Here is a 10649-nt window from a genome sequence, read left to right as displayed (position 1 = left end):
TTAATTAAGTCACGCAAAAAAGAACGAAAGAAGAAAAAAGTGAAAAGAATGAGAAAGAAAAAAAGGATCAAAGGTTAAGTAGAGCTAACACACACACACACACACACACACACACACACACACACACACACACACACACACACACACACACACACACACATGCCCGCGCACAGATATTCTCCCAAAATAAAAATTATAAGAGGAAGAAAAAAAGGTTAACAGCAAACAATTTTTTAAAATTAAAAATGAAAACAAAAAATTTAAACAAATTTTAAAAGGTACAAAAAATGAGTTCTTTGATTTTTTGGAGGGAGTGGGAAGATCCTGTATCTCCCTTGTGTCTGTAACCAATCTCTTGTTGGAGTCTCTGGTCTGATGGTGGTGTTTGATTTTCCTGTGGCTTGATTGGTTTCTTAAGTTAGTTTGTTTGAGCAGGAAGAAAAATGTTCTGCTTTAACCAGAATTTTGTGATCCTCCTCCCAGGCAAGTTCAATGGGAGGGAGATCTGCTTTGAGTATCACAAAAGAGGGAGATGGCTTTTTCTTCTAGTTTGGAGATGCTCTGTTGAGGCTTGGTTCTGGGTAGAGTGGAGGCCTTTCAGCAAGCAGTAGAGTTTCCCTGAGGGGCTAGCTTCTGAGACATTTACAGAGCCTAGCCTGGAGACATTCTCAGGGTTTATGTTTACTGAATTTCAGTTGATTGTCAAGACTGCTGTAGGGAGGGGCAGCCTCTGGCTCTGTTTAGCCTGTGAAGAAATCAACACTTGAGGAGGGCAGAGCTTTCTCTGCCTGGGCGGGATGACTTTTCCCTGGGTGGAGCTGAGCCTGGCAGGTGAGGTCAGGTTCCTGTGATCTGCTAAATGACTCTTGTTTTCTTCCAAGGCCTGAGTTGGAGCTAGCTGCTCAGCCAGGCCTTTATCAGTATAAAAGATGGAGATCTCCAGTAGTGGGGAGAAGAGGGGTTGCCTTTCCTCCTCTGCTCCCTTATAAGGAGTGAGGATGTCAGGCTTCTACTCATGCCAGAGTCTTGGTTCCTGGGTCGTCTCTGATCTGCGATCTGCAGGATGAAGATGTCTGTTCCTTGTCAGTTCTTGCTGGTGTTGTGTAGAATCCCCTAGCCTGCTGATCTGGGGCCTTCGTCCCAGACTCTCTGTCTTTCATGTTTGATGGCTATGGCTGCTCCAGCACCCGCCACAACCGCAGCGGAGCCTGCTGGCAAGTGCACGGACCTGTCCCCTTGCCTGGATTTTCCCTCTCTGGCCAAACTCTCTGTACTGTGATGGCACCCTTGGTGTGATTCTTTTACTTAGGACTGTTCACTGGAATACTTAAACTGCTTTCTATGAGAGAGCCTGTTTAGACTCCACCTTCTCCCCTACCATCTTCCCAGAACTCTTTTGAATTTTAATCATTTCTTCTTAATCTCATCTTTAATCTCTTTATACAAAATCAATAATTAATTCAAGGGAGGAGAAAGGAAAAAATTAAGCAACTCTTTACATTTTCCAACTTTCTACAACATCATATTGCTTATATCATTTTCTGTTTACGCTTTAGACTATATAATTCAATTTAGTTAGACCTTTCATAAAGCTATGTGTATTTTATTTATTTTATGTTAATTGTTCTTTCCAAAGCCTGTGTGTCTAATTTACCTTGGTTTCTTTCAGTGTCAAGTAGTTCAGATTTCAAATTGAAGAATAAATTGAAGGAAGCAAACAAAAGATACATTTCTTCTCATTTGATAATGCCTCAACAAGAATGAAGAAAGAGTTCAGCCTGCTAAGGACCTATGATAGGATATCAAAAAGAGAATTCATTGTTCGAGGTATTCCCTATCTTTGCAATGGAACTTAAATAATATAAAACACAATATAGTGCTCAGGTACTTTTATGTTTTATCAGTTTTGCACATTATCCTATGGACTTTACCTCAGTCTACAACATTCCTTCATTATTCTGTCCTTGATACTTTTACACTACCAAGACATAAGATAACCAGTTTGATTTAAAGCATGACACGTTGTACACCTGGCTTCCTTGGAAGCAGAGCATGGTCAATAGATCACATTCCTTCTGGTTGCTCACTACCTGTAATGTTTTCTGTAATATTATTGCATTCTATTTAGTATTAAAAAATTTTGGCTAAACTCAAAGCTCATTCACAGAAGTTTATGTTAAGTATTTTGCAAGTTTTATTTCTCTCAATTCTTAAGATGACATTTGCTATAATGCTAATGTTATTATCATTTTAGCATTGGGAAAAATTGTAATTAAAGGCAAGAAGTGCATGGCCCAAAGACACACACTGAGGAAGGAAATGAGTCACAGTCTCCAAAAGACTTTTAGCAATACAAAAAAAGGAGGTAAAATCTCTCCATTCTCTTACACTCTCAATTCAATATTCATATTGTCCTATAAATAATAGCATACCAAATATTGCCCATGGTGATTGTTTTCTGTTACATTTTGTCTCCAACACAGACTGTGTTGGTGACATTGGGTTATCATGCACAGAGCTGAGCTTATAAATTGAGGTCCAAAGATAGTCAAATTTCTTTTGTCCCATCGCTCCTGTATCCTTTTTTAAAAAGTACTAAAACTTTTAAATACCAACACTTACTATCTTTTAAGAATCCGAAAACGAAGTAAGTTCACATATAATCACTCCAAAATGATTTAAAAGTAGGAGATGATAAAACAGGCCCCCATCAAGTAAACTTTCTTCTACCTTTAAAATTATTCTGAAATCCTTGTCGTGGCTGGTCACACCTTTAATCCTATCTACTCCGGATATCTACTTAGGAGCCTGAGATCTATGGATAACTGTTTGAAGCCACTCAGGGCAGAATAAATTCATGAGATTATTTTTCAGAAATTATAATGAACTAGCAAAGAGCCAGGATTGGAGATGTAGCTCATATATTAGCTCATCAATCAAGAGAGGAAAGGCCTAGCAAGACCTTGAAGCCCTGATGTCAAACTCTGAGCATGCCAATGCACAAGCATATGCATGTGTGCATGTGTGCATGCGTGTGTGTACACACACTCCCCCCACACACATTTATTCAAAATACCTTCAAATCAGCATATCAGTGTTCTGCATTAATTTCATTGTTAAAGATATTATCGGGTAAAATAGAGGAAATAAACTTCTATATCAGAACATTTTTATACGTTTTTGTTTTTTTAATGTGAAAATACTGTACAGAGGGGTTACAATTACATGGGCAAGATGAGTACATTTCTTTTTTTTTATTTAATTTTATTTTATTTGTGAACATAATGTACAGAGGAGTTACAATTACATGGGCAGGATAATGCGTACATTTCTTACCAAGCATTGCAGCCTCCTCCTTTGTTTAGCCTTCACATCCTGAGTACATTTCTTATCAAGCATTGTGGCATCCTCCTTTGTTTCCCCTTCCAATCCCTTCCCATCCTCCTAGCCCTCCCACCCAATCCTCCCTGCTCCCCCCACCAAAATTGTAAAGTTCGTTTTCAACATAATGACTTGTAATTCTCATTGTTGCAATGGGTCCACCTGTAAAAATAACTGTACAGAGGTGTCATATTTATATGAGCAAATAATGAGTACATTTCCTAACTAGCATTGTTACCTCTTCCTTTCTTTTTCTTCCACCATCCTTTCCCTCCCACCTCCACAAATACACTCCCCTCCCCCTTCCCCTGCCTAAATTGTAAAGTTCATTTTTCAAGATAGTGTCTTGTGCATCTCAACCTGTATCCTTGTTTAAGAATTTTGTATTTCCCTTTCCCCTCCCCAAATTAGAGAAACGTATACACAGGGTGTAGGCGCACCAACTTCAAATACAGTGAAAACATGGATTAGAGCATAGGGGAGGAACATATAAAGGAACAAAAAAAAATCACATCACACATTATAAGTATCTTAGAAACAATAGCAAGTAACAAAAAAAAAACACTTGTCTGGTTCATTTCCTGTAATATCATCTTATCTGATATGCACATAGCTTCTGATCTATTCTGCTTATCCAGACATATATTAGCTGTGGAAAATAAGGGAAACCATGGGACGTATGTTTCTTTGGACTTGGCTTACTTCACTGAATAAATTTTGTTTTCCAAGTCTTTCCAATTCTTAACAAATTGGGCGATGTCATTCTTTCTCATGGAGGCATAGAATTTCATTGTGTATATATACCACATTTTCATGATCCATTCATCTTCTGTGGGCCATCGGGGTGGGCTCCATATGTTAGCTATTGTAAATAATGCTGCAGTAAACATAGTTGTTCTGGTAGTTTTAGTATGGTCTTCTTTGTGATCATTTGGGTAAATCCCCAAAAGTGTGATTGCTTGGTCATAGGGGAGCTTTATATGGAGTCTTTTGATGAGCCTCCAAACTTCTTTCCAAAGTGGTTGAACAAGTTAACACTCCAACCAAGAATCAAGTAAGGTTCCCTTGTGGCCACATCCTCTCCAGCATCTTTAGTTGTAAAAATATGGAATGATTCAAGAATTTGCATATCAACCTTGTGCAGGGGCCATGTTAATCTTCTCTGTACTGCTCCAATTTTAGTGTATGTGCTGCTGAATTGAGCACAGAGCACTTTTTATATATAAAGTGTAATTGATTTTCTTAAACTAGACAATTCAAAGAAAAGTAAGTTTTGAAGAATTCTAGTGAAATTTTAGAACCATGTACTTCTTACATAAGCACACATTTAAGAATAGCCAAGATTGACACATCAAAAACAAAATAATCCCAGATATTGTTGTTCAAGAGATGTGTAAGATCGGGGGAGGGGGGTGGAATCAGGTGGGGGGGGCGGAGGAAGGCTGGGAAGGGATGTGAAGGGTAAACAAAGGAGGAGGCTGCAAGCTTGATAAGAAATGTACTCATTATCTTGCCCATGTAAATGTAACCCCTTTGTACAGTATGTTCACAAAAAATAAAAATTAAAAAAGAGATGTGTAGGAGGACGAATTCAATTATTCTGTATAAGGCACCTGTCATAATGAACACTGCGGCAAGTGTTAAGGGTTTTTAAAAGTTTTAATGTTTTAAATATATTTAATTTTGGGAATTTGCTTATATAGGCCAAAATTAGGATTGTTTGTCAGGTCATACAACTTTTCTATAAATATTTAAGATTTATGGTAGCAGACATATGCTACTAAAAACTACATTTCAGTTTAGAGAAACATTACTAATGAGATGTTGCAAAGTCTTAGTGTAAAGAAGCAGAGTGAAGAGTTAAGACTTTGTTAACTGCATAGTTTCTCTTAAAACTTTAGGGCTTCCTTACTTTATATGTTAGTGAGGAACAAATGATGATATAAGCCATATACATATACATATACAAATGATGAGATGAGTCATACAAAGCAATCTTAGTGGGTAACTTTAAAAACTACACATAGCCTAAAACTCTTGTTGAATATCATAATCTTATTCAGTGTTAAATGTACAGGAATGTGAGAATAGTAAAATCAAATATGTAAGTACACTTCAAATACTGAAAACACTGGTAATTCTTTGGTACTTTATTTTATTAATCATTAATATTTAGTTATTGTGTTTCTTTATTTGTAGTATTGTTTCCCTTGTAATATAATAAAACCTTTTGTTCTCTATCATCAGGAGGTACTTTGAGAAGGTTACTGGGATGGCCAAACCATTTTTTATAGTTGCATGTGAATTTACAAAAAGCAAAATTAAGAACAAAATATTGATTAAAAATTATCAAGTACAGTCAGAATAAGGAGGGATGATAAATGTCCACACTTAAAATCTTAGCCCTAGGCTGAAGCAGTGATATTACAGAGTTGAGGTCACAAAAGTGAGAGACTGTGTTTTGTTTTGTTTTTTACTTTGATTTTGTTGGCCATGGGGTTGAACTCTGGGGCCTGGTTGCTGTACCTCAGCTCAAGGCTAGTGCCACCACTTGAGCCACAGAACCACTTCCGTCCTTTTCTACTTATGTGATGCTGAGGAATCAAACCTAGGGCCTCATGCATGCAAGGCAGGCACTCTACAACAGCCACCATCCCAGCTCCTGATAGACTGGGTTTTAAAGATTCATCTAAACAACATTTTCTTTCTGCTTTGGGTTATATAATGAAATATATAAATATCTTTTCATATTTTTGTGTATTGTTATACTTCTAAATTTATACTAACCCCAGCCACTTTTTTCTTTTCAAAGTCATGAAATATCTCTGAGAGTTTGTTAATGTGAAAATTGTGTTAGCATTTTTAATTACTTCTGAGTCATTTTTAATTTTTATTAGAATCATTTTATATGTACATGTAGAGTCTAAAGATAACAGTATGAATATTCATGTACAGCTCTTTTTTATCTGTTATGCACTTTCAGTATCATGATATTTCTCCCTCTTTCACGCTCTCTCATTTCCTCTCTTTCTCTTTCATGCTCCATGTCTGCTACATAGAATTTCTGCTGGTCTACTATTATCCTTGAGGATCCACTCGCTTTGTGGGAACATGATGGGGACTAACATCTTCCCTTGCATTCGTTAAGAATTTTGAGTGACGTGATATTATTCTTTGATATTCTAAATGGCAAAACAACAGGTCTAGGAATTCCTTTTCACATTTACTACTATTACAAATTTCATCTCATAGGAATCATTTGGATGGATATGATATTTTAACGTGGGATAGGAAGGAGGCTCAGTGGTAGAGTGCTTGCCTTGCATGCATGAGGCCCTGGGTTCAATTCCTCAGCAGCACATAAGCAAAAAGAAAAAAAGCCAGAAGTGGCGCTGTGGCTCAAGTGATAGAGCGCTAGCCTTGAGCTGAAGAGCTGAGGGACAGTTCCCAGGCCCAGACTTCAGGCACCAAGACTGGACACCCCCCCAAAAAAAAAGATATTTTAACCTGTGACCTAAAAGTTCTTTTTCTTTTACAAACAACCTTTGTCTTTGATTATCTGTTTATAACTACATGTAATGAAAATAAAGCTCTCCTGTGGAAAATAGACCGAAGTTGTTCACAGGAATGAAAAAGAAGGTAATGGTGGAAATGAGTACAATAGAGCACAGGTCCTCAGAGCAGTTTATTATGAACACTTTGTGAGAATGACAATGTTCTGGGAACTATAGATTAAGTCACTGAACAAAGATATATATGCATATATATTTGTATATGTATATTTACTTATATATTCATATATGTGTGTATATGCCCTTATATTGTACACATATATGTTACTATACACACAAATTCACATATACATATACACATGAATACATGCACACATGGAGAAAGACACATAATTACAGCCAACGCAAGTTTCATTAGTTGCTGAAAATGCCTTAGATGGAATGCTTGGAACAAAATATGTTCAAGATGTATTTGTCTCTAAGAGTTCTTTTACCACTCCTCTTATCTCTTAAAACTGGTAGGTTTTGACAGATTGGAATTGCAAAATGCAGTATACGTGATAGCAAGTTACTCGGAAATGTCAGTATGTAAAGATCATGTGGTATCTCCCTGATGCCCACGGAATGCTTGCTCTTATACACACTCTCAACAACCAAAGTAGCAGGAGAATATAATGGTAAAGAATAAAATTATAAGCCTTTAAATGGCATCCTTCTTTGAATTATTTTCCAACAGCCAGCATCAATTCCTAAGCAGATTAGTGAGTCCGCATAAAACTGGACCTCAGGTCAACAGGTAACCAACTCATGTGAAAATTCCTATGAGAGAAATGCTGACTGAGGTCTTGCTGATTTTCTGGCTAAGAAAATAAGAAACGAAGAGATTATTTTTAACATATTAAAGTTTGAGAATAATTTGTAACCTGTCAATAAATGTGTAGAACACAACTAAACCAACTGACAAAAAAGGTGTACATTTCATTTATATGCTCTTGGACTTGGTGACTGATTTTACTTGTGTCTACACAAGTAGAATCAGCATAAATCAAGCCAGCATTTCTTCATTTAATATACAAAGATAGGATTCAGGTTGACCCATTGTAATAATGAGATAATAATAATGTAATAATAAGACACTTTATCAGAGAATGGATGGAGGGATGAGTTGACGAGGTGTGAAGAGAAGGGATAGTAGGGGAAAACAAAGGATGGGGTAAAAATGCTCAATAAGAAATGGACTCATGCCAGGTGCCGGTGGCTCATGCCTGTAATCCTAACAACTCAGGAGGCTGAGGTCTGAGGATCGTGGTTCAAGGGCGGCCAGGGAAGGAAAGTCCGTAAAACTCTTATCTCCAATAAACCACCAGAGAACCGGAAGTGGCACTGTAGCTCAAGTGGTAGAGTGATAGCCTTGAGCTGAAGAGTTGAGGGACAGTGCTCAGGCATAGAGTTCAAGCCCATGACCAATAGTCAAAAAAAAAATTGTACTCATTACCTTACTTATGTAACTGTAACCCCTCTGTACAGTATCTTTACAATATAAATATCTATCTATCTATCTATCTATCTATCTATCTATCTATCTATCTATCTATCTATCTATCTATCTATCTATATCTGTGTATATATATATATATATATATAAAAGATACAAGGAAAATTTTTGTACTAATAGGAAGTTGTATTTGTCACTCAATATCAGTAAGGTATTGGTTTTAGGACCACCGGCATATTAAAACATCGGATACTCAAATACTCTACATGAACACAGTTATTATTTACATTAGAATCTGCCCACAACCTAGTGCAGGGTAATTGCTATGAAAATTTGTACTTCATTCTATGTTTGTAATAAAAATAAAAGTATATGCACTGTCAACAGATACAAATATTTTCAGATAATTTTTGTCTGCATTTTGTGGATGGAATTGGAAGCACAAATTTCATCACCAAGACTGGTCTGCAAAATGTAACAAAAAGCTGACACAGCATCATTGAATAGTACTGAAGTCCAAGGAGAAGTACTTGAATTGAGACTTTATCAGAAAGTGTAAACATGCAAGTACTTTTTAGAAATAGAGCTGCTAAATTTCTCATGGATAGCTTTCATAACACTTTGTGAAACACAAGCCACAACCTCACTGAAGTATAAAAGGTTTTCCCTCACCTTTCTGTCATGTCTATAAACACAATGGAATTCTATGCCTCCATCAGAAAGAATGACATTTCCCCATTTGTTAGGAAATTGAGAGGCTTGGAAAAAATTATATTAAGTGAAGTAAGCCAAGCCCAAATACACAAAGGTCCCATGGTTTCCCTTGTTTGCAATATCTAGTATATGTATGATTCAAGCAGGAAAAGTCAGATAATGTGATGTTAGGAAAAAGAATACTTAGATAAGTATTTAACTGTTTTTCTTTCATTTATAAGATTATTTCTTTGTAGCTTTGTATGTACATCCCCCACAGTATAACCCCTACTTTCACTATATTTGATGTCAGTATAATTTGTGGAGGAGATGGGGAAAATCAAGTCGTGGACAGGGATCCAGGAAGATGGCAAAGGAGAAGTGGAGGCATAACAGGGACGAAAGAGCCAGACTCGGAGGGCAAGCGGATTCAACTCAACACCAGTAAGAACCAACAAGGAGCAGACATCTTCATCCTGCAGTTCGCAGACCAGAGACGACCCAGGAACCAAGACTCAGCATGAGTAGAAGCCGCACTTCCTCACTCCTTCTCAGGGAACAGAGGAGGGAAGGCCACCCCTCCCCCCCAGTACCGGAGATCTCCATCTTGGATACCAACAAAGCTCCGCGGAGTTGCTAGCTCCAACTCAGGCCTTAGAATAAAACTACGGTCATTTAACAGGTCACAATAACTTAACAACGTCGTGACCTGCCATACTCAGCTCTACTCAGGTAAAAGTCACCCAGTTCGGGCACCAGCCCTAGGAGTGGCTTTCTTCATCGGGTAATCAGAGCCAGAGGCTGCCCCTCCCTTTAGCAGCCTGGAAAATCAACTAAAATTCACTAAACAGAATCCCTGAGAGTGGCTCCAGGCTGTGCTCTGTGAGTTTCTCACAAACTATGCCCAGGGAAGGCTACTGTTTGCTGAAAGGTCTCAACTCTACCCAGAACATAACCTCATCACAGCATCTCCAAACTTGAGGAAAAAGCCATCTCCCTCTTTTGTGATACTCAAAGCACACCCCCCTCCCATTGAACTAACTTGTGAGGAGGATTGAAAAATCCTGGGTAAAGCAGAGCATTTTTCTGCCTGTCTAAACAAACTGACTTTAGAAACCAACCAAGCCACAGGACCACAAACAGACCAGAGACTCCAACCAGAGGCTGATTACAGGCACAAGGGAGATATAGGATTTTTCCCAACCCTCCCCCCAAAAAATCAAAGAACTTTTTTTTCCTTTTCTTTTTTTTATATAACTTTTACAAATTTTTTTTATTTTCTAAAACTTTTTTTAATTTTAAATTTTGACCTTTTTTGAAAAAAATTGTTTTCTAGTAACTTTTTTCCCCCTTTTAATCTTTATTTTAGGGATACATGTGTGTGTGCGTTTTTCTTTGTCTTTTTTTTCTTCTTTTAAAAAAAATTTTTCTTTTTTTTTTTGCTTAGCTCGACTGAACTTCTGATCTTTTTGTTCTTTCTTCCTTATCCTTTTCACCTTTTCCTCTCTTTTGTTCCTCTTTATGGGACTTAATTGTTGTTCTGCACATCCTCAGATAAACCCATATTT

The 10649-nt window shown here is 37.3% G+C and overlaps 1 non-coding gene across 1 annotated transcript; it reads right to left on the bottom strand.

Moving 5' to 3' along the window:
• Positions 1-4480: 4480 nt before the first annotated feature.
• Positions 4481-4587, bottom strand: LOC138837885 (U6 spliceosomal RNA). Its single transcript, XR_011375488.1, has one exon. It is a non-coding gene; the product is annotated as a U6 spliceosomal RNA (small nuclear RNA).
• Between the last annotated feature and the right edge of the window lie 6062 nt (positions 4588-10649).

Source organism: Dipodomys merriami, unplaced genomic scaffold (genome assembly GCF_024711535.1).
Source record: "Dipodomys merriami isolate MVZ:Mamm:240054 unplaced genomic scaffold, mDipMer1.0.p SCAF_278, whole genome shotgun sequence".
Classification (NCBI taxonomy): domain Eukaryota; kingdom Metazoa; phylum Chordata; class Mammalia; order Rodentia; family Heteromyidae; genus Dipodomys; species Dipodomys merriami.
This window is presented reverse-complemented; position numbering and strand designations above follow the sequence as displayed.